At 38.5% G+C, this 24,833-nt stretch overlaps 1 protein-coding gene and 1 pseudogene across 1 annotated transcript in view; both read left to right on the top strand.

Annotated features, from left to right (window-relative positions):
• Positions 1 to 24,833, top strand: part of ZNF638 (zinc finger protein 638) — a 137,750-nt gene that overhangs the window by 28,976 nt on the left and 83,941 nt on the right. The window lies entirely within an intron of this gene.
• LOC124239143 (ATP synthase F(0) complex subunit C3, mitochondrial-like) lies at positions 20,306 to 20,709 on the top strand (annotated as a pseudogene).

Below are 24,833 nucleotides of genomic sequence, written 5' to 3'. Positions count from 1 at the left end.
TCCATTTATATGAGGTATTTAGAATAGTTAAAATCGTAAAGACAGAGAGTAGAATTGTGGGTGCCAGGCGCCGGGGGGGGGAGAATAAGGAGTTATTGTTTGATAGGAATAGAGTTTCAGTTCTACAAAATGAAAAGAGTTAGGGGGATGGATGGTGGTGATGGTTGCACCACAATGTGAATGTATTTAATACCACTGACTGAACTGTACACTTAAAAGTGGTTAAGATGGTAAAGTTTATGTCGCGTGTATTTTACCACAATAAAAAGAGAAAAAAATTTCCATAAAGAAAGCTTTAGCCCCAGAGGGCTTCAGTGAGGAATTCTTCCAAGCATTTAAGGAAAGAATAACACCAGTCTTTCACAGACTTTTCCAAAAAATAGAAAAAAATGCGAATACTCCCCATTCCATTTGATGAGGCCAGCATGACCTTGATACCAAAACGTGTCAAAGATATTTTGAGAAGGGAAGATTATATACATGCAAAGTGTAGGAACATAGATGGAAACTTTGCAACATAGATGCAAAATCCCAAATAAAATATTATTAAACCAGATCTAGGAATATATAAAATAGAAAATAAACCACAAATTGGTGTTCCAATTAACACCAAGGAATGCTAAGTTGATTTAACATTAGTAAATCAATTAGTGTAATGTTCTACATTGACTAGAGGAAAGGAGAAAAATCATACGACTATCTTGATAGTCAGAAAGTGCATTTGATGAAATTGAATATCCATTGATGAAAAAGTTCATAGCAACTAAGAAATAGAACTTCTTTGATCCAAACAAAGGGATACACAAAAAAACCCTACAACAAACATCATACTTAATGGTGAAATATTGAAAGCTTTCCTATTGAGATTGTGGATGAGACAATAATGCTACCTATCACCCACGTGTTCAGCATTGTACTAGAGATCCTGACCTGTGCAATAAACAAGAAAACAAAAAACCCTAAACTATACTAAGAATTGGGAAGGAAGAAATAAAACTATAATTACCATAGATCAAATGATCATGTATGTAGAAAATACAAAAGCCGGCCGGCCTGGTGGAGCAGCAGTTAAGTGCACACACATTCCGCTTTGGCAGCCCGGGGTTCACAGGTTCGGATCCCAGGTGCGGACATGGCACCGCTTGGCAAGCCATGTTGTGGCAGGCGTCCCACATATAAAGCAGAGGAAGATGGGCGTGGATGTTAGCTCAGGGCCAGTCTTCCTCAGCAAAAAGAAGAGGATTGGCAGTAGATGTTAGTTCAGGGCTAATCTTCCTCAAAAAAACAAACAAAAAAAATACAAAAGCATCTAGAGATAAATTTTTGGAATTACTAAGTAAGTTTAGCAAGGTTGCTAGATGCAAGGCCAGTATACAAAAATCAATTGCTTTTTTTTATTGCAGCAACAAGCAAATAAATTTTGAAAAAAGATAATATTTTCAAAGGCATCAGAAATATTAAATACCTAGGAATACATCTACCATAATATATGCACTATATATGCAGAAAACTACAAAATGTTATTGTGAGAAATTAAAGACTGATAAAATGGAGGGGTATACCATGTTTATGGATTGGAAGTCTCAATACTGTAAAGATTTCCCTTACCAAGCTGATCTGTTGAGTCAATGCAATCACACCCAAAGTCCAATCAGTTTTTTGAGAACTTGACAAGTTGATTCTGAAATGTATATGGAAATGCAAAGGGCTTAGAATATCCCAGACCATTTCGAACATGGGAGGACTAGCTATATTGGATATTAAGACAATTATAAAGTTTCAGGTATTAAGAGAGTGGAATGTTAGTGGAAGGATAGAAAAATTGACCAATAGAATAGAATTGAGAGCCCAGAAAAAGACTCAGATATATCTGGACACCTGATATATGACAAAAGTGACCCTAAAGAGAAGAGGGGAAAGGACTAATTTTTTTTCGGTAAATGGTGCTGAGACAATCAGATATTATTTTAAAAAGAGAGAAAGATATGAAGTAAACCAACCAAAACTTGACCCAAGCTCACACAATTGAGAAAAATTAGTTCTCAATTGGATTGTAGTTTTGAATGTGAACAGCAAAACAACAAAGTTCCTATGTGATAAGATAGGAGATATCGTCATACCTTTTTTGTAGTAAAAGACTTTTTAAAAGGATGCAAATAACACTAATTGTAAAGAGAAAGAAAGATTAATTGGACTACACTAAAATCAAAATATCCTGTTCATCAAAAGGCACCAGTAAGACGTTGTAAAAAGACGAGCCACAGTGAGGGAACAGATGTTAATATTTGAAAAACTCTAACAGATGATATTAAACAGTAAGCATACAGAATATAGAAAGAATTTCTACAAGTCAATAAGAAAAAGGTAGACAATCCAAAAGAAAATTGGGCAAGAGACTTAAACAGGATTTCACAAAAGAAGCTATCCAATAAACCTTCAAAACAAGTGCTTTTCTTTGTTAATAAGTAGGGAAATGCAAATTAAACCCTTAGTGAGAAATCAGTGCCCATTCACCAGAGTGGCTACAATGAAAAAGACAGAACTCCAATTGTTGATAAGGGTGTGGGGAGACAAACTCTCAGAAACTACTGGTAGAGTGTAAATTGGTAGAAAGTACTTTGGAAAGATGATTTGGCATTGTCTACTAAAGTTGAACATTTGCATACTCTTTGGCCCAGAATTTTTACTCCTTTGGTTTATATGAGGGTAATCAACCATCCCAGTTTGCCTGGGACTGAGGGGATTTCCCTGGACATGAGACTTTCAGTGCTAAAGCTGGGGGAGTCCCAGGCCAACTGGGGGGACATTTAGTCACCTACTGTATACTCAACAGAAACAGATGTACATGTGCACCAGGAAACATGCACAAGAATAAGTAGAGTATCATTATTTGTAATAGTTCCAAATTGGAAACAACCCAAATGTCCTCCAACAATAGAACAGATAAATTACAGTCTGTTCAAACAATCGAATATTATACAGCAATAAAGACGAACAATGGAAATGTAACTATATAGATGAATTTCACAAACTAATATTGAGTGAAAGAACCTATATACAAGAGAATAGATCCTGTATGATTCTATTTATATAAAGTTCAAAAAATAGAGAAAGTAAACTAAAATGTTTAGGAATGTAAGCTTAGGAGGTAAAACTAAAATGAAAAGCAAGGAAGTGATTATCGTAACAGTTAGGATAGTGGGCCTTTGAAGGGGAGGAGAGAATGTTACTGAGAAAGGGCAGAAGAGGGTCTTTGCAATGTTTAATTTCTTGACCTGGGTAAGTTATACAGATACTTGGTTTGTCATGAATTATTGTTATACATTTTTGTTTTGTGCTTTTTTTTCTGTATGTCATATTTCTCAGAGTCCCTCTTCCTTCCTTCCTTCCATCCTTCCTTATTGTCTTCCATCAGAATTATTAAAGAGCAACAATAAAAAGAAATTATTTCTCACCAGGAATACTAGGGCAATATCCTCTCACTGGTTTCCTCATATAAACTATTGTGAGCCTTCAAGCCATTCTCTACAATATACCTAGAATGATCTCCTCAAAATATACCTGTGATTATGGTACTCGTTGGCTTAAAATCTTTCCACAAAGACTGGTTAAATACATTCTAGGGTATCTCCATAAGTGAAATATTCTGTAGTCATTAAAAAGAATGAGGTAGGGGGCCGGCCCCGTGGCCAGGTGTTGAAGTTCACGCGCTCCGCTTCGGTGGCCCAGGGTTTCGCGGGTTCGGATCCTGGGCACGGACATGGCACTGCTCATCAAGCCATGCTGAGGCGGTGTTCCACATGCCACAACTAGAAGGACCCACAACTAAAAATACACGACTTTGTACCCTGGGGCTTTGGGGAGAAAAAGGAAAAATAAAAAATAAATTGAAAAAAAAAGGAGGTAGAGCTCTTTGTACTAATATAGAACAATCTCAAAGAATTATTAAGTCAGAAACAAGGTGCAGAACAGTGTGTTTTAAAAAGGGTAGAGGAATAGATACAGTGGAATTTCATCATATATTCAAGTTACTCAAAATCAACAAATTCATGTAGGTCAAAAGAAGAAAAATATATATTATTAAATAGGGGCAGGGGACTGCCATTGCCTTTTTCCCCACTTTGTGAGTATGTAGTCCATCCCATAACACATAATAGTGTGCCAACAATTTTAAGGGCTTTACTGACCATTTATAGAGAAGAGTTAAGCATAATTCAGAAGACCAGACAAGTGAACAATAGTGGTTTTCTTAGCTATTGTGCAGGGCAATTTGTTTAAGAGAGTGTCTCAGACATTGCAGGATTTTTAGCATATCTGGCACTCAACCATTAAATGCCAGTCATGATTTCTGAGTTACTGGGTCAAACGAAGAACTGCCCCTACAGATCTTCAAGCGTCAGTGGCGGGGTAAGAGGTTAGGAGTGTACCGCCTCAGGTTGAGACTACTAGAGGAAGAAAGAGGAAATAATGGAGGGCCAGAGAGAAAGCTGAGTGAAGAATTAAGAGGAACCGACAACGTGGTCTTTAGGATTGGTTGCACAGAACTGTGTATGCTGTATTTGAAAAGAATTTAAGGGCTTTTCAAAGATTATTTTGACCATAAGCAAGGCAGGAAAGCAGGTAAGGTGGATGCACTCAAGTCCTGTCTGGGGTTTAATTTGGGCTCTCAGTTGCCAGTGGAAGGGAGCTGCCAGGAAGTGGACATGTGTCTGAAGGACTTCTCAGTCTTCCCCTCTGATCCTCGCCCTGAAGCGTTCCCCAGGCACCTGCACTTGCCTTATCTCCCTGGTGCCAGACTATCCCTCCTCCCTCCCAGAGGAGGGGAAGGGGAAATACCCTTGAGAGGGGAGAGCAGCCCTCAGGTGAGGAAATAGGATGGTGACTAATTTAGGAATTCTGATGTGATGCAATGTATTATTAGATTAGACTAAGGAAACCCAGAATGAATGTAGCATAAAGAACTGTCCTAAAACTGTAGTAACTGTGCAAAGTTACACAGGCTTCCTCCCAGCAGGGGCTTGGCTGGACAGCTTTCCTTAGAAAGCTTTTGGGCATGGCCAGCCTTGGTCTAACACGTCAGTAATAGACTGGATTGTGCCCAGTTTTGGTCACCACACTTTAAAAAAGATGTAGATAAATTCAGGAGCCCATAGAAGGTGACCAAAATGATCAAAAGCAGACATAATATCAGCCCTAAAATTGTCGGTGCAATTCTTTCTGGAGCCCAGCCCACAGGCATTGCAAGTTTTCAGTAGCAATACTATAAAAGACCACAAGATGGCAAAAGAACTCCAAAATGCCTTTTTTTTTTTTTTTTTTTTTAAAGCTAGATTTGGGAGAGGCAATTATCAGATAAGATGTTCCCTGATGAAAACAAGGAAAAGAAAGTTTAAGAATGCCTATACGTCAAAACTTATAGAATGATCAAAATACCTGCTCTGGCCAAGTTTTGCAGTGCTTGCTTATTGTTTAGGCGCAGTATTTCACACATGTTAAAGAGCAATACTGTGGCATCTCTTATATGGAGAATCTTAAAAAAACCCCAAACTCATAGAAATAGTAGAAAAGTGGTTGCCAGCGGCTGGAGGGTGGGGGAAACAGAGAGAGGTTGGTACAAGGGTACAAACTTTCAGCTCTAAGATCAATCAGGTCTGAGGATCTAATGTAAAACCTAGTGACTATAGTTGATAACACTGTGTTGTATAATGGAAAATTGCTGAGAGAGTAGAACTTAGATGTTCTCACCAAAAAAAGTATTTATCTGTGTCTGTGTGTGTATTATATATATATACATAGTTAACACATCCATATTTATATATATATATATATATATATACACACACACACACACACAGTCACATGGTGGGATGATGGCAGTGTTGCAAGAAGACAGAGCCACTCTCAGCCAGGGACAGTGTGTGACTACTTGGGACAGAACCCCTTTATCAAAGTGCACTGGACATGTAGCACAAGCAAAAGATGAACCTTTGTTGTGTTAATCTAAAATATATATATGTATACACATATATCTCTAGTTAATTAACTAGGTGGGAGGATTCCTTTCACAATTTATACATATATCAAATCATCACAATGTACACTTTAAAGATCTTACAATTTTATTTGTCAGTTATACCTCAATAAAGCTGAAAAAGAAAGAGCAATTATTGGTAAATGAGTGTGAAATTTGCCTCTCAGACTTTAGCAGACATCAATATCACCTCCTTAGCTTTCTGCCCTCTTGCTCTTTTCCGACCTCCGTCTCTCTGTCTCCTTCCACCAAGACATTACAATATGGGGAAAGCAATACAGTGCAGTGGTTAGGGGCGTGGGGCGTGGAGCGCTGCTGCTTGAGCTCAGACGGAGACCGCCAGTTATTAACTGTGTGAAGTTCAGCAAATTACTCAACTCCGTGTGCCTTGGTTCCTTTTCCTGTAAAATGGGGATGACAGTCATGCCCACTTCATTGGATTCTTCTCAGGATTAAATGAATCAGTATGTGTAACAGCACTTAATACCTGGCATGTAAAAATGTTCAATTTCTATGGAATTAAAGTTTCAAATATTTTCTACCCATTTATGGAGTTACGGTGTTTTAATTTGTTAAGCAGATGAGTGAACTATTTGAGGACTTTCTGTTGTTAAAAACCAAAAACTTCCAAATCAAATTTAGTTGCTTTTGGTGTAAGTGATATTTAATAGCTTTGTTTTTTCTTTCAGTCATGTTTCCCTACTTCCCACTCTTAGATTAATCATTGAAGAGAAGACAGGGATCTTGTTTATTTACTTGGAGGATTTTTATTAAAGGGTATACAATTGTTAAGTATACCCTTTCTTGTTATGAGACAAGAAAAAAAAGAAGGTTTAAAGCAGGATATATTTTTATTTTATAGATATTTGCTGTCAGTTTAGAAGAAGGACCTTTCACTAGTCAAGAAGATTTTTTAAAGGATATGATGCTTTACTTATTTAACCATCTTAGGATCATATTAAAACTATCCAGTGGGCCAGCCCTATGGCTGAGTGGTTAAGTTCTTGCGCTCTGCTTCAGTGGCCCAGGGTTTTGCTGGTTGGAATCCTGGGTGGGGACATGGCACCACTCATCAAGCCATGCTGAGGTGGCATCCCACATGCCACAGCTAGAAAGACCCACAACTAAAAAAATACACAACTATGTACTGGGGGGCCTTTGGAAGAAAAAGGAAAAATAAATGAAAAAAAGAAAAAAAACCAAAATAAAACTGTCTGCTAATGAAATTGAAACTTGTACATTCCCTGTTTAGAAAACAAAACTTTTAAAATAAAATACTTCAGGTATCCAAAAGATATAGTATATTTTTGTATGATAACTATATATTTGTGTGATAAAGTCATAAATATAAAATTAATGTACTTACCACTCAGTTCAAGAAATAAAATATTAATAATATAATACTTAAAAAAATTTTTTTAACACAACCCCTTTTTTATTTTCTTTTCTGGTTAAGATTTGCCCTGAACTAACATCTGTTGCCCATCTTCCTCTCTCTCTTTTTTTTCTCCCCAAAGCCCCAGGACATAATTGTGTTTTCTAGTTGTAAGTCCTTCTAGTTCTTCTATGTGAACCACTGCCACAGCATGGCTACTGACAGACGAGTAGTGTAGTTCTGTGCTGGGAACTGAACCTGGGCTGCCAAAGCAGAGCTTGCTGAACTTTAACCAGTAGGCTGTCAGGGCTGCCTTGAACATTAATGTATTTTGAAGCCTCATCTACCCCTACTGAGCCCATGCCCTGCCCTGAACTTTCCCCATTCTGATTTTTTGATTTATCACTTACATTAAAAAATATTTTACCATTTATGGACATATTCATAAACAATGTATTGCTTGGATTTGCATGTTTGAAAACTTTACATGAACAGAATCATGTTATAGATATTCTTCTGCAACTTGCTTTTTTTTTAGTTAATGTTAAATTCCTGACACTCATCCACGTAGATACATTTAGCTGGAATTCATTCATTTTAACTACTGTGTGGAATTCTATCATGTGACTATACCATTTATTTTATCATTCTTCTGTCAATGAAAAATGGTATTAAAATCAAGAAGACTTTTAATTTTGCTATTAAAAATCAGCACTGGTATGAACATTTTGTACCTGTTTCCTGATACATGTTCAAGACTTTTCTAGGCTACATACTTAGGAGTGTGGTGCTGGAAAGCTACAAATGGTTTTACAAGGTGATTGTTATCCATGTACCTTGCCATCAGCAGTGTGCAAGAGTTAATGTTACTCCATAGCCCCACCAAAGTTTGGCCTCTTAGGTTTAGCCTGGTGTGTACAAAGTGGTTTCTGCTCCAGTCACTCTGGCTTCCTTTGTGTTCTTCATGACTTTCCCACTAAATCTTTCCTCTGCCTGAAATGTTTTCCCACCTGATATCCCCATGGTGTGCTCTTTCACCTCCTTCAGGCCTTTACTCCATTGTCAGGTTCTCTGTGACACTTTTCCTGTCAGTCTATCCCTTAAAAAAATTTAGCACATCTCAGGGGCTGGCCCAGTGGTGTAACGGTTAAGTTCGTGTGCTCCACTTCGGTGGCCTGGGGTTCACTGGTTTGGATCCCAGGCATGGACCTACGCACTACTCATCAAGCCATGCTGTGGTGGTGACCCACATATAAAGTAGAGGAAGATGGGCATGGATGTTAGCTCAGGGCCAATCTTCCTCAGCAAAAAGAGGAGGTTGGTGGTGGATGTTAGCTCAGGGCTAATCTTCCTCAAGAGAAAAAAATTCAGCACGACTCTTTTCCACTCCCCCATCTCCCTTCACTGCTTTGTTTTTCTCCATAGCACTTATTATGACTGTCTTTCCTCACTGGAACCTAAACTCCACAAGGGGAGGGATTTTGCATTTCCTTTTCACAGTTGCATCCCTACAGCTTAGAACACTACCTTGCACATAGTTGACTTTAATAAATGTTTGTTGACTGAGTGGAATGAATCTCACTGAGGTTACATTTTCATTTTCTTGATTATTAATGAGCTTAAGCAGATTTCTGTTGACTATTTATATTTCCCCAACTGTGAAATGCCTTGTCAAATCTTTTGATCCTTTTTCTATCAGGTTGCTTAACACTTTCTTTATTGATTTTCAGGAGTTCTTTGTAAATTCATATTGTAAACTTTTGTTAATTACTAGTATGATAAATATTCTTCCACTTTGTGACTTAATTTTTAACTTTTTTTTTTTTTTTTTTGAGGAGGATTAGCCCTGAGCTAACATCTGCCGCTAATCCTCCTCTTTTGCTGCTGAGGAGGACTGGCCCTGAGCTAACATCCATGCCCATCTTCCTCTACTTTATATGTGGGACACTTACCACAGCATGGCTTGACAAGTGGTGCCATGTCCGCACCCAGGATCCAAACTGGCAAACCCCGGGCTGCTAAAGCGGAATATGCGCACTTAACCACTGTGCCACTGGGCCAGCCCCTATTTTTTTTAAATATTAGTATCTTTTGATAAACAGTTTTAATTCTAAGTGGAGTTCACTAATATTTCCCTTTATGGTTTGTGTTTTTTGATTGTTGTGTAAGCAATTCTTTCCTATCCTGAGGTCATAAAGGTATTTTCCTATATCTTTCTGTAAAAGTTGTAAAGCTTTGTCTTTCACTTTCAAGTATCTAATCGACCTGGAATGGATTTTGGGGTGTGCTGTGAGATGGGACTCCCTTTTTTATTTTTCATATGGAGAGTCATCCTTTCCCCGACTGATCTGCGATGCCACCTCTGAGAGAGAGAGATATATCTAGTTTCCATAAATGCTTAGGTCTTTTTCTGAGCTGTCTTTTTTGTTCCATTACTTTTGTCTCTTTCTGCAGAATGCCACACTTTCTTATATATTTTAGCTTTTAATACCTCTTGATAGCTGGTGGGGTAATTCTCCTTTTCTTATTCTTCTTCCACAGGAGAGTCTTGGCTATTCTTGACCCATCACTCTTCCATATAGATTTTAGAATTAGCTTATCAAATTCCAAAAAATATGCAGTTGAGATTTTGATTGAAGTTCAACTGAATTTATATATGCGTTTGGGGGAGATTTTATGTATATATATATATATATATACGTATATATATCATATTAAGTGTTACTATCTACAAACATAGTATATAGCTCACATTTATTTAGATCTTCTTTAATATCTTTCAATAAAGTTTTTAAATTTTCTCCACATAGAATTTTGCATATCATCTTAAAGATTTATTCTTGGTACCCTTCATTTTTACCATAAATAGTTTTATTTTTTAAATTACATTTTCTGACTTTTTTGTTGATATATAGACATGCAGTTTATTTTGTAATGTGGTGTTATACTCTGTTACTTTGTTAAACTATCCTATTAGATTCTTTGGAGTTTTCTGTATACACAGTTATATCATCCTCAAAGAGCAATCGTTCTTTTCCTTTTTAATCTTTATGCTGTTTTTTTCCCCTTGTCTTACCTCATTAGCTAGAACCTCCTATGTAAGGCCAAAAAAAGCAGGGATGATGGGCATAGTGGGTTGAATAGTGTTCCCCAAAATTCATGTCCATCCAGAACCTCAGAATGTGACCTTATTTGGAAATTGGGTCTTTGCAGATGTAACTAAGGATCGAGATGAGATCATACTGGATAAAGGTGGGCCCGAAATCTAATAAAAAGAGTCCCGATATGAGGCAGAAAAGGACACACACGGACACAGAGAGAAGAAAGTGGTGTGAAGATGGAGGCAGAGATTGTAGTGATGTATCTACAAGCCAAGGATTGCCAGCAACCACTGGGAGCTGGGAGAGAGGCACTTAACGGTTTCTCCCTCGGAGCTTTCCCAAGGAACCAACTCTGCTAACAGCTTGCTTTTAGACCTCCAGCCTCCTGAGATGTGAGAATAAATTTCTGTTGTTTTAAGCTATTCAGTTTGTGGATTGTTATTGCAGCTCTAGGAAACTAATGCAATGGGCATCTTTGTCTTTTTTCTGACATTTGTGCCTTATTTATTTATTTAAATCTCTGTCTCTCTCTCTTTCTCTGTGTGTTAGCTTCAAATTTGAGAGGACCTTATTTTTTTTATTACATTCCTCTAAAAAATTATTTTGGGGGCGGGCCTGGTGGCGTAGTAGTTAAGTTTGCACACTCCACTTTGGCAGCCTGGGGTTCGCAGGTTTGGATCCCAGCTATGGACCTACACACTGGTCATCAAGCCATACTGTGGTGACATCCCATACACAAAACAGAAGAAGATTGGCACAGATGTTAGCTCACAGACAATCTTCTTCAAGCAAAAGGAGAAAGATTGGCAACAGATGTTAGCTCAAGGCCAATCTTCCTCACCAAAAAAAAAGTTATTTTGAATAAGTAGTGTATTCATATGATTCAAGTTTAAAGGTATAAAACAGTATACTCTAGCTACCCTCTGGACACACTGTTCCGCCTCTTATTTTTTTTGTTTTCACTAAATATAGCTCAATGATCATTCCTGATCATTATACAAACAAATTCCTTACTCATTTCTACAACTTCAGAGTATTTTTATTGATTGGATGTACCATAGTTTAACTAATTCCTTATTGGTGGATATTTAGAATTTTCTCAATCTTTTGCAATTACAAATAGTGCTCAGTGAATAATCTTGTAAGTTTGTACAGTTTTGAGTACATCTGCAGGATAAATTCCTAGTAGTGGAATGGCTGTTTCAAAGAGCATATGCTTTTGTCGTAGTGATAGACATTGCCAAATTGCCTTCCACGGAGATCACAATTTACACTTCAAATAGGAATATTCACGTTTCTCCTGCTATCCGAAAGTAGAGCATTCCTATGAAACATTTTGGAAGCGGAAATGGAGAAAAGTGAAGAAGTAATTACCATTAATTTATGTAGGAAATTTTTTTGAGCGTTCCCAGACCCAAAAATATCCTACCGAAATAAAGGGAGATAAAGCCAGATGCTCCCAAACAGAGTTCAAAGCTATGGCGGCTTGACGCTGAGATGCTGAATGTAGTTCCCAGGGAGAGAGCCTGGTGGCGCCACTCTCGCTGCTCAGGGTGCACGCTGCCTCTATAAGGGCTCCCTGCAAAACTGATGCTGAATGCTGTTTTCGATTTTCGCCTTTTTGTCTTGAGAGCCAAAATCCTCTTGAGATTTCTTTTGGTTAGTGAAAACAGGTTCTAGTGTAGGTCTTTTGTAACAGCAAAGTGGCATAAAGCGAACTTTCCGATAGTGGGGGAAACATGCATGGGGCTCCTGATCATCCACACTCCGACCAACATAATCGTGCTTTTTGACCTATGCTCATCTGCTAGGAGACATATGGTATCTCCGTGTAGTTTCAACTTACATTTTCTTAGGAGTGAAGTTGAGCATCTTTTCAAATGCTTAATAGCCTTTTGTACTTCTTTTTTTTGTCACATCGTTTGCCCATTTCACTAATTTTTTTTTCTTGGTTAATTTATAGGTGCTGTATAGGGGAATTAGTCCTTTGTAATATGAGTTAGAAACGTTTTCCTAGATACAGTTACTCTTTAATAATGTTTTTCACACTATCTGAATTTTTGAATTTTTTTATAAATTGTTTCTTTCCTTGGAGCTAGTAGGTAGTTTTGATAAGTGCCAGGTCAGAAAAAAATACGAATTTAGCATGCCGGAGAGGTTTATTTTCAAAGAATCCTTATGTTACTTTGGCAATCTTTGGTCAAAAGTTGAGGGCTGGGCCGGCCTGGTGGCGCAGCAGTTAGATGTGCACGTTCTGCTTTGGTGGCAGGGCATTTGCTGGCCCGGATCCTGGGCGCAGATGGCACCTGTGTGGCAAGCCATGCTGTGGCAGGCGTCCCACATATAAAGTAGAGGAAGATGGGCACAGATGTTAGCTCAGGGCCAGTCTTCCTCAGCAAAAAGAGGAGGATTGGCAGCAGTTAGCTCAGGGCTAATCTTCCTCAAAATAAAAAAGTAAGTAAAAAAATAAAAAATTAAAAGTTGAGGGCTCTTATTCAATATATGTTATGTGTTTCAGGTAAAATTTTAAATCTGAGAACTGTATCCTGACATGTGCATAAATTTTTTAAAGTTTGCTTTGGCACAAGGAAAACACTGCGGTCGTTGTAAAAAATATAAGAAAGTAGAAATAAAAATAAGCAGGGGGACCATCCCTCAATCTCTCCCACTGTTAGCACCAGGCTCTTTATGACATATACTTTTTGATATATGATTACCTACATGTATATTTTTCTTATTAAAAATGGGAACATACTATAGATACTTTAAACTTTCTCAAACTTACAAATCTAAAAAAATTTAATTTTTGAATAGTATTCTATTATATAGATATGAAACAATTGGGTGGTTTGTTCTCACTATTTCTGCAAGCTCACCCTTTTCTTCATGGTCATTGAATATTACCTATTCTCAACACTTGGCCTTGAGCATCTTCTCTTCTCGTTCAGTGTTATCTCCCCAGGTAATCTCATGCGTGGCTCACAGCTTCAATTATTAGATATATGCCAGTGACTTCCAAATGTACCTCTCATAAGCCTTTTCTGAGCCCCAGTCTAGGTATCTAACTGCCTATTTAGCATTTCTTCTTGAGTCAAAGACACCTCAAAGTTTACATATCCAAGCTAGACAGAACTAATGAATCCCCCCTCCCCCAAACCTGGCAGTCTTCCAGTGTTCCCTGTGTAAATGAATGGTAAGATCATCTGTTCCACTGAATAAACCATGAACTTAAGAATCACCTTGATACGTCCTTCACCTGTCCTGCATATATACTGTATTACCAAATCATACCAATTTTTCCTCCTAAATATCTCATCTTTCTTTTTTTTTTAAAGATTTTATTTTTCCTTTTTCTCCCCAAAGCCCCCTGGCACATGGCTGTGCATTCTTAGTTGTGGGTCCTTCTAGCCGTGGCATGTGGGAAGCTGCCCCAGCATGGCCCCCCAAGTGGTGCCACGTCTGTGGACAGGACCCGAACCAGGAAACCCTGGGCCACCGAAGCGGAGCTCGAGAACCCAACCATTCGGCCATGGAGCCGGCCCCCATCTCAAGTCTTTCTATTTCTCAGTGTCTTCACTGCCAACATCTTAGTCTATGCTGTGGTCTTTGGCCAGAGCAACTGGTTTCCTGCACCCAGTCAGGCTCCCATCTTATAAATTCTCTACACCAGGGCTTCTCAAAGTATCTGTGGTGAAGGACCAATTTTTAAAATTTCCAATCTGTCACAGGCCAATATTTTTGTAAAATACAATAAAAACAAATTGTTAGAAAAAGTGAAATAAAAAACAAAGATACACAAAATACAAGGCTTACATTTTTATTAGATTTAACAGACAAAACTGTTCTGTCAAATTGATATAAAAGGTTCTGAACACTCTCGATTTTTGCACTTAACTTGATGTGTACTGTTGTATCCCCAGTGCTTAGCACAATGCCTGGCTTAGAGAAGACACTTAATAAATATCTGTAAAAAGAAAGGCATAACTTTGGCAATTTGGAGAGGTTCAAGTTGTTTCCAGTGATGGGCCATTTTAAATACCACATGAACATATCTGTAGTTAAGTCTTCATTCCTTTAGGATCAATTCCTAAATATAGAATTGCTATAGCCACAGTAGGGGCATTTTTTAAGAAGGATTTTGTTAAGCCAAATTGCCTTCCAGAAATATTGCACCCCCATCAATATTGAACGTGAAGGCTCATTTCTGTTCCTTAGGAATAGGCCTCTTTCTGTGTTGAGCTCCTTCACTCAAGTTAACTGCTTCAGTCTTGGCGGATGTCTTTGAGGTGGAGAGGCACAGCTTATCTTCCCTTTGTCCCGGGTCTGCATCCCAGCGACTGGTTCATTACCATGTGGCATTTACCTTTGTCCTACCTAGAATGGTTGGGCAGAGAGGCAGGAGGGACCTTGGCCCTTCAGGTTCTCCTGGTTCTTTGGGTCGTCCTGGATTTCCATGGGATCTCCCCTTGTGTCTCCTTTAATTTGGCTTTGCGGCAGAAATTTTGGTTTTTGCAACTTAGTAAGGTTAGTGATTATCTTATTTACACCCATTTTGGGATTACTGTCTGTAGGCGATAAAGGTACCTCTTTGCAAGGCTCTATGATATTTCATATTTGCTTTCACATGGACCCATTTGACTGAAGCTTGTTCTTTCTTGCAAGAATTTGATGTCAGAAGTAGCTAATTATATGATGTAGGATACTTTTTTTTTACTTTGAGATACAGAAAACACCAATTTGAACAAATAAATTTATTGTCTTACGTAACTGAAGTCCAGTGGTACAGTGGGCTACAAACTGGTGCAGGTCATCAGTGGCTCACTTGTGTCATTATAGACCCAGGGTTATTCCTCTCTTCATTCTTCTATTCTCAATGGAGGCTTTGTCTCAGGGCTGGCTTCTTGTGGTGGCAAGGGAGCTGCTAGTAACTGCGGGGGCAGAGACTTCCTTGGTGATGTCTTGGAGTAGAGGCAGAGAGGCACTCTCCAGTAAAATGAAATAAATCTTTTCCCTTAGTCTGATGGAACCTACTTAGGTCATGTGTTCACATCTAAGATGTTTGTAAAAGCTCTAAAGCTTTAGGTTTGATAGGCCAAAAGTCAGTGTTCCAAGTAACAGCAGTTTAAGCGGCTCCTTTGTAATCAAGAATTGTTTCTTCCCATCTGGGGATAGAGGGATCATCACGGCATTCTGTATTTTAAGGTCTCTCATTGACACCCCTCTTCTTTTCTGTTATCAATTTATATATTAGTGAGGACTCTGGTTTGCAAGTGACAAATATCCACCTCTAATTCGCTTAAGGAAAATGGGAATTTATTGACACACGGGACTAAAAAGGCTATAGAATAGTCTGGCTTTGGGCATGGCTGTATGTAAGGGTTCAAGCGATGTCATCCATGTCCTCCTTTTCTCTCCAACAGGTTTTCTCTGTTTAGTAGTCATGAGGGCCACCAGAAGCCCAGAACTCACGTATTATCAGACTAGCAACCTTGGCAGAAAGACAGAGTTATCTTCTCGGATAACTCTGGCAGAAAAATCCTAGGGAAGATTCGAATTGGCTACATTCTCATTCCTAAACCTATTACTGGACCATGGGAATGGAATATTCTGATTGGTTAGGTCTGAGTCATGTGTCTACTATGGTCAGAGGAGGCAGATCAGCCACACCTAAACTACTTAGAAGTGGTTCCCCTTGGGAAAAGGGTTTGTTTACTGGAAGAAGGGAGGACAAATGCTGGGAAGGCAAAAATAACAGTTGGTCACTATAATGGTATTTTAACAATTCAGGGAAGGCTATAGAGCAGTAGCCAAATTGTGGTCCCCAGACCTACTGAATCAGAAACTCGGGATGGGGCCAGTAATCTATATTTTAATAAAATCAAGTGATTCTGATGCAGGATGAATTTTGAGAACCAGTGATAAAGAGATTTCAGGGGCTATGGAAATGCAGTGGAGCTAGCAATTAATTCTGGGTATAGGGGAGATGGAATCTAATTTGGGCCCTAAAGGAGGAAGTTGACCTCACTTTGTGAAGAAGTTTCTGTTTCCTACTTTCCAACTTCCTACTCTTCCCTTTGATTGAAGCCTGGCTAATGCCAATTTACCGTATTTATTCTGCCTCTTGAGCCACTGTGTCTCAGCTTTTCTTTCTCCTGGAATATCCTTTTTTTCCTTTTCTTTTCACTGATCAAAACCTAGCCATCCTTGAAGGTTCAGCTCAAACTTTCCTCCCTTCTAAGAAATCTTATCTGATAATCTCAATGTTCGTGCACATTAACTTCTTATATGCTAGGTACTATGATAAGTACTGGAATTGCGTAAATGAATTATATTATCTGGTTTAAAGGATATTGCATATTCTTTAAGATGCCATCAGAATGCCCTCTAAAAAAAGGCTCTACCAGTTTATATATTCACCACCATGTGAGGCTGCTAAGTTCCCTCATCCTCATCACCACTAGATACTATCAGTCTTTCTCATTTTTGCCAATCTGATAAGTGAACAATATCTTATTGCTATTTTAATGTGCATTCCTTTTTTCTTTTTAAAGATTAGCACCTGAGCTGACAAATGTTACCAATCTTCTTTTTTTCTTTCTTTCTGCTTTTTCTCCCCAAATCCCCCCAGTACAGAGTAGTATATTTTAGTTGTGGGTCCCTCTAGTTGTGGCATGTGGGACACTGCCCCAGCGTGGCCTGACGAGTGGTGCCATGTCTGTGCCTAGGATCTGAACCGGCGAAACCCTGGGCCGCCGAAGTGGAGCGTACGAACTTAACCACTCGGCCACGGGGCCGGTCCCCTAATATGCATTCCTTTGATTACTAATAAATTTGAACATCTTTTTTTATTGGCTATTTGAATTTCTTTTTCTATAACTTGCTTCTTTATACCTGTCTTAGTTTGGGCTGCTATAACAGAATATCACAGAATGAGTGACTTATAAACAACAAAAATTTATTCCTCACAGTTCTGGATGCTGGAAGTCTGAGATCAGGGTGCTAACATGGTCAAGTCTGGGGAGAACCCTCTTCTGAGTTACAGACTACCATCTTCTTGTTGTGTCCTCACATGGTAGAAAGAGAGCTAGAGGGCTCTCTGGGGTCTCTTTGGTAAGGGCATTAATCCCAATCATGAGGTCTCCACTCTCATGACCTAATCACCTCCCAAAGATCCCACCTCCTAATACTATCACATTAGGGGTTAGGATTTCAACTTCTGAATTTTCAGGGGAAGGGGACATAAATATTTAGCCCATAACAATATTCTAAGCCCATTAGCTTTTATTTTTTAGATTATCATACAGAAAAATGGATTTTTATTTTGGTGTACAGTTCTTTGCATTTTCACACATATATAGGTTTTTGTAACCACCACCATAATCAGAATAAAGAACAGTTTCATCATTCAGAAAACTCCCTCATGCTAACCTTTTGTAGTCACACTTCCCCTTTACCCATAGCTCCTGGCTACTACTGATCTACTCTCCATCACTATAGTTTTATGGTTTTGACAATGTCATATAAATGGAATCATATAGTATGTAACTTGTTGAGACTGGATTTTTTCACCCGGCATAATGTCTTGAGATTCATCCAAGTTGTTGCATGTATCAGTAATTTATTCCTTGTAATTGCTGAATAGTGTTCCATTGTATGGGTATACCAAGTGTGATTATCCATTCACCCTTTGAAGGACATTTGGGTTGTTTCCAGTTTGGGGCTATTACAAATAAACCTGCTATGGACAGTTGTGTACAGGTTTTTGTGTGAACATAAGTTTTTGTTTCTCTAGGGTAGATACTCAAGAGTGGGATTGTTGAGTTTTACAGTAAATGCATGTTTAACTTTATAAGAAAATGCCAAACCATTTTCTATAGGGTCTATATCATTTTGCATCCCCACCAGCAATGTATCATATTACCCTACTGCCTTTGCCACAGCTAATTAAATTAGGGGTAAATGCCTTAGCTAAAAGGTACATTATGATAGCCAGACCAGTGACTTACGAGTGGAATGAGAATTCTGCCACAAAGGTGACAAGGGGACCCAAACATATTGGAATTTGAGACTTCCAAAAAGAAGAGAAACAGAAGCCAAAATTAGAGGTGAAGCAGAAAGCTAGAAGTACTGAGTCACCTGTATGGTAGACTTATTACAGTAGAGAAAACAATTGTCTGTTTCAAAGAGAATGAGGAGATGACTCAATCAGTGGAGCTTCTGCTGGGTCATGAATGATGAAAAGTTCATATTCCATTGCTCTTTGAAAACTGGCCTTCCAGCAGCTGGGCTGGAGACTTGTACTTTTTTCTTTTCTGTGCAGCCTTAAAATAAACTCTCATTAATTATGGAATGAACCTTTAATATAAAAACTTTATTGAGGGGCTGGCCCCTGTGGCCGAGTGGTTAAGTTTGTGTGCTCCACTTCGGCAGCCCAGGGTTTCACCGGTTTGGACCCTGGGTGGGGATATGGCACCACTCATCAAGCCACGTTGAGGCAGCATCCCACATGCCACAACTAAGATACACAACTATGTACTGGGGGGATTCAGGGAGAAAAAGAACAAAAAATCCAACGACTTTATTGAGATATAATTCATATACCATACAATTCATTCACTGAAAGTGTACCATTCAGTGGTTTTTAGTGTATTCACAGAGTGGTACAGCCATCAGCATTGCACCGCAATCAATATTAGAAACATTTTCATCACTCCAAAAAGAAACTCCATATCCTAGCCAAACAACCTTTCTTATCATGGGGACCAGGTGCAGTTCCTGCTTATCTCTGCATAACTGGTTTCCATTCCCTGCAAGTCCACGGAAGTATTCAAACAGGACAAGCACTACTTACTCCAGGAGCCAGGTATCAAGCCACTTTCTTGAAATTACAAAGCCTTCCTCCCACATGTGACTGTCCACTCTGTTCCTGAGTACAACTCCCATGAGGCCATGTAGTGTGTGATTTCTCCTCCCCCAGGCTGTAAGTGTATGTAACAAAAACTGCTGTCAAACTTATTTTTCCAGTGTTGGGTGTCATGTGTTCAGCCATGCCCATACTCCTAGAGTGGGAGTCCCACCCTCACTAATGGGATGAATAGGAGGAAATTAAGACAAGATGTCCAATAGCAGATTTGAGCAGGAAGAAGAAAGAATCAACACACTGAAAATAGTTAATTGAGATTATCCTGTCTGAGGAACAGGAAGAAAGAAGAGTGAAGAAAAATGAACAAAGCCTAAGAGATATGTGGGACACCATCACACATACCAACATTTGTATAATGTGAGTCTCAGAGGGAGAAGAGAGTGAAAACAGGGCAGAAAAACTTTTTGAAGAAATGATATACAAAGATTTCCCAAATTTGGTGCAAGATATGAAACTACACATCCAAAAACTTTAATGAACAAGAGCAGGATAAGTTCAAAGAGACCTACATGCAGACACAATATAGTCAAATTATTGGAAGACAAAGAAAGAATCTTGAAAGCACCAGTAGAGAAGGGACTTCTCTTGTACAAGGGAGCCTCAGTAACACTGATGGCCAATTTCTCTTCAGAAACCATATTGGCCAGAAGGCAAGAGGATCACATATTTAAAGTGCTAAAAGAAAAAACTGTCAACCAAGAATTCTATATCTGGTAAAACTATCCTTCAAAAATGAAAGAAAGCCCCACTCCTTCGATCTCTGTCACCACAGTCACCACCCCTGCTGCCACCTCCCCAGAAGAGAGGAAGTGGAAGAGGAGCTCACATCACCTGTCATCGGAGTCCCCCAACTGCACTGTCCCAAAGAGTGTAAGATGTTTGCCTGCACCAAGCTTGCCTGCACCTCCTCTCTGATCCAAGTTGGATCCAGAACTGCATCCAGACCAATTTCTGCACCAGTGTTATCTGGACTGGAGAGGGTGCTACAGTGTTTAATGGAGCCCACACAGTGTGTCTCAGCTAATCCAATGGGAGTTTCAGACCAGGGCAATCAGCAGAGGCATTGATACTGCTGCCAAATTTATTGGCACAAGTGCAGCAACAGCAGGAGTGGCTGGTTCTCGTGCTAGTATTGGAGCAGTCTTTGGCTGCGTTATCATTGGTTATGCCAGAAACCCTTCACTGAAGCAGCAGCTGCTTTCATATGCTATCCTTGGATTTTCCAAAGCTATGGGTCTCTTGTTTAATGGTTGCTTTCTTGATTTTCTTTGCCATATAGCAGAAACTACTGCTTAAAATGTTGTCATTCATATTAATTAAGGATGTAATTCCATGTATCTTACTGTGACTCTGCAAACTGTAGTGTTGGCATCTTGGAAATGTATGTTATTTCCAGTCATTTCATTAAAATGAAAACTTTGAAAAACAAATGAAGGAGAAATTCATATATTCCAAGATAAACAAAAACTGGGGGAATTTGTTATTACTAGACCTGCCCCATAAGATGTGCTAATGGAAATTCTTCAGGGTGAAATGAAAGTGCAGTGACAATAACTCAAAGCGAGATGAAGAAATAAAGAACAATGGTAAAGTTACCTAAATATGTAAATATAAAAGCCAGTAATATTGCAAATTTGGTTTATAACACTTTTTTTCTTATATGATTTAAAAAACAAATTCATAAAGCAATAATTATAAATTTATATTAACAGGCACACATTGTATAAAGACGTAGTTTGTGATAATACCAATGTAAGAAAGGTGGAGTTGTAAAGAAGCAGAGATTTTGTATATTATTAACACTGAGTTGGGATAAAATCCATTCTATCTAATATTAGTATTGCCAGTCCTGTTTTTTGTTTGTTTCTGGTGGAATGGTATATTTACTTCGGGTTTGTTAAGAAAGTCAAAGTGTGTGTTTGGAGATATGTTTGGATGAGTAGGTGGAAAGACATGGCTGTTGCTTGTAGAGGCGTAGTTTGGAAAGAATTGGAAGAAAAAGAAGAGGAATTTTCTGGTCCAGACTATTGCTTAATGATTTTAAAGAGATTTTCTCCTAAGAAAAAGTATGTAAGGAAATAGGTCTAAGAAAGACCAAATCTTCTCTATAAAAGTATGAATTTAACACCTCTCACAGAGAGAAATTCATAACAAAGGGTAAAATAAAATGTTTCATCCAGCTTTTTTTTTTTGAGGAAGATTAGCCCTGTGCTAACATCTGCTGCCAATCCTCCTCTTTGTGCTGAGGAAGACATGGCCCTGAGCTAACATCCGTGCCCATCTTCCTCTACTTTATAAGTGGGATGCCTACCACATCATGGCTTGCCAAGGGGTGCCATGTTGGCACCCAGGATCCGAACTGGCGAACCCTGGTCCACTGAAGCAGAACGTGCGAACTTAACCGCTGTGCCACCGGGCCGGCCCCTCATTCAGCTTTTTATTATTGTTATTCATTTGATATGTTTTCCCATTCTTTTACTTTCAACCTATTGTTATCCGAGTCTAAAATGCATGTCCTGTAGACAATATATAGTTGGACCTGTGTTTTTATCAAGTCTGACAATCTCTGCTTTTTGACTGGATTCTTCAATCCATTCACATTTAATGTGGTTACTGATATGGTTGGATTTGTGTCTGCCATTTTATTTTTCATTTTCTGTTCATTTCATGACTTTTCTCCTCTCTTCCTCCTTTATTGCTTTCTTTTGTGTTGTGAATATCTTTCTAGTGTCACATCTTAGTTCTTTTAATGATTTTTTCATTTATAGAAATTTTTTGAATTATTTTCTTAGTTGTTGCTCTAAGGTTTACCATATACATCTTAACTCTTCAGAATCCATTTCAGATTTATACTAACTTAATTATAGTGATCTTTAAAAGCATTATTATGGTATAGGTCTACTGTCTCTTCCCCTTTTTGGTGCTATTGTTTTTTAACATATGTTACTTTATATATTTACAGACCCAAAAATATGTTGTTATAAATATTACTTTATATAATTTTATGTCTTCTAAAGAAGCTGAGAGAAGAAGAACGAATATACGTTTATAGAGTTTGTTACAGTAACCTTATTTACCATTTTTGGTTCTCTTCATTTGTTCATGTGTTTTCAAGTTACCACCTGGTGTCCTTACCTGACTGCAATACAGATTTTCTTCCACTCACCTCCTTTGTGTTATTATTGTCAAATGGATTACATTTCTGTGTGTTACATGCCAACAATATAATTATATACTGTTGTTTTATAAGTTCCTTTTTAAAATCACTTAAGAGAAGAAAGGAGAAGAAATATGCACTCCTATTGTCTTTCATAATTACCTTTGGTTATTTACTTATTTTTTTGCTGAGGAAGATTAGCCCTGAGCTAACACCTGTTGCCAATCTTCCTGTTTTTTTTGCTTGAGGAAGATTAACCCTGAGCTAACATCTGTGCCAATCTTCCTCTATTTTTTTTTTTTGAGTGGAAGATTGGCCCTGAGTAACATCTGTTGCTAAGCTTCCTCTTTTTTTGCTTGAGAAAGATTGTTGCTGACTTACCATCTATGCCAATCTTCCTCTCTTTTATGTGGGATGCCACCACAACATGGCCTGATGAGCGGTGCTAGGACCACACCTTGGATCTGAACCTGTGAACCCTGGACTGCCGAAGCAGAGCATGTGAACTTAACCACTACACCACTGGGCCAGCTCCCTTCCTTTATTTTATATGTGGGTCACAGCCACAGCATGGCTGATGAGTAGTGTAGGTCTGTGCCCAAGATCCGAACCTGTGAACCCCGGGCCGCCAAAGCAGAGCATGCCGAATTTAACCACTAGGCCACAGGGCCAGGCCCAAGGTGTCTTTATTTTTTATGAGGATTTGAGTTACTGTCTGCAGTTTCTCATTTTCTACTTTAATAAATTTCTTTGGTGTTTATTATAAGATAGATCTTGCAACAAATTCTCTCAGTTTTTGTTTATCTGGAATGTCTATTGCACTTTCATTTTTGAAAAATAGATTTGCTGGATATAAGATTCTTGGTTGACAACTTCTTTCTTTCAGCACTCTGAATACATCATTCCACTGCCTTCTGGCCCCCATTGTTTCTGATGAGAAATCAGTATGTATGAGTCATTTTTTTGTGCTGCTTTCAAAATTCTCTTTGTCTTTGTCTTTAAGTGTTTTTACTATGATATGTTTGTGTATGGATCTCTTCATGTTTATATTACTTGGTTGAGCTTCTTGGATGTTTAAATTAATGGTTTTCATCAAATTGGGAAGTATTTGGCCCTTACTTCAAATTTTTTTCTGGAGCCAGCCCTGATGGTCTAGTGGTTAAAGTTCAGCATACTCCACTTCAGCAGCCCAGGTTCAGTTCCCAGCCGTGGAACCACACCACTCATCTGTCAGTAGCCATGCTGTGGCAGCAGCTCACACAGAAGAACTAGGAGAATTTACAACTAGAATAGACAAGTATGTACTGCGGCTTTGGGGAGGGAAAGAAAAAGAGTAAGATTGGCAACAAATGTTAATTTAGGGCAAATATTTCCCAGCAAAAAAACAGTTTGTTTTCTGCTCTTTTTCTTTCTCTTCTCTCTCCTCTCCTTCTGGGACTTCCATTCTGCATATGTAGATGCACTTAATGGTATACTACATTTCTCTGAGGTTCTGTTAACATTTCTCCATTGTTTTTCTTTCTGTTCTTTGGGTTGCATAATCTGCATTGGTCTGTCTTCAGGAGAGCTGATTCTTTCTTCTGCCAGTTCAAATCAATTGTTGAACCCCTCTAGTAAACTTGTCATTTTAGGTATTGTACTTTTTACTGCCACAATGTCTATATGGTTGTTTTTAAAAATTATTTCTCTCTCTTTATTGACATTCTCTATTTGTTGCAACATTGTCATACCTTCATTTATTTCTTTTAGTATGGTTTTCTTTAGTTCTTTCAATATATTTTTAATGGTTATTACGAAGTTTTTGTCTGTTAAATCTAATATCTGTTGCCTTTCATAGGCAGTTTCTGTTGCCGATCTTTTTCCTGTGTATGAGTCACACATTCGTGTTTCTTTGTATGTCTTGTAATTTTTTTTGTTGAAAGCTGGACATTTTAGGTAATATATTGTAGCAAATCTGGATATTGATTATCTCCTCCCCCTGGGGCTTGTTTTTATTGTTGTTTGCTTGTTTGTTTGTCTAGTTGCTTGACTGAACTATTTTAGTGAAGTCTATTGCCCCTGCAATGTGCAGCCTCTGTTCTTGCTCCTCACAGGTTGTAGTCTTGGATGTGCACAAGTCACTCTGGGATGACAGTGTTTTAGCAGGGCTCTTTTACACTGTGTCTTTCCCTGATCTCTCTGTTAAGCTGTCTGCCTCTGTTTGTATCACACCCAGCTTTTAGGCTATATTAATTGCATGCTGATTG

Source organism: Equus quagga, chromosome 5, assembly GCF_021613505.1.
Source record: "Equus quagga isolate Etosha38 chromosome 5, UCLA_HA_Equagga_1.0, whole genome shotgun sequence".
Classification (NCBI taxonomy): Eukaryota; Metazoa; Chordata; class Mammalia; order Perissodactyla; family Equidae; genus Equus; species Equus quagga.
This window is presented reverse-complemented; position numbering and strand designations above follow the sequence as displayed.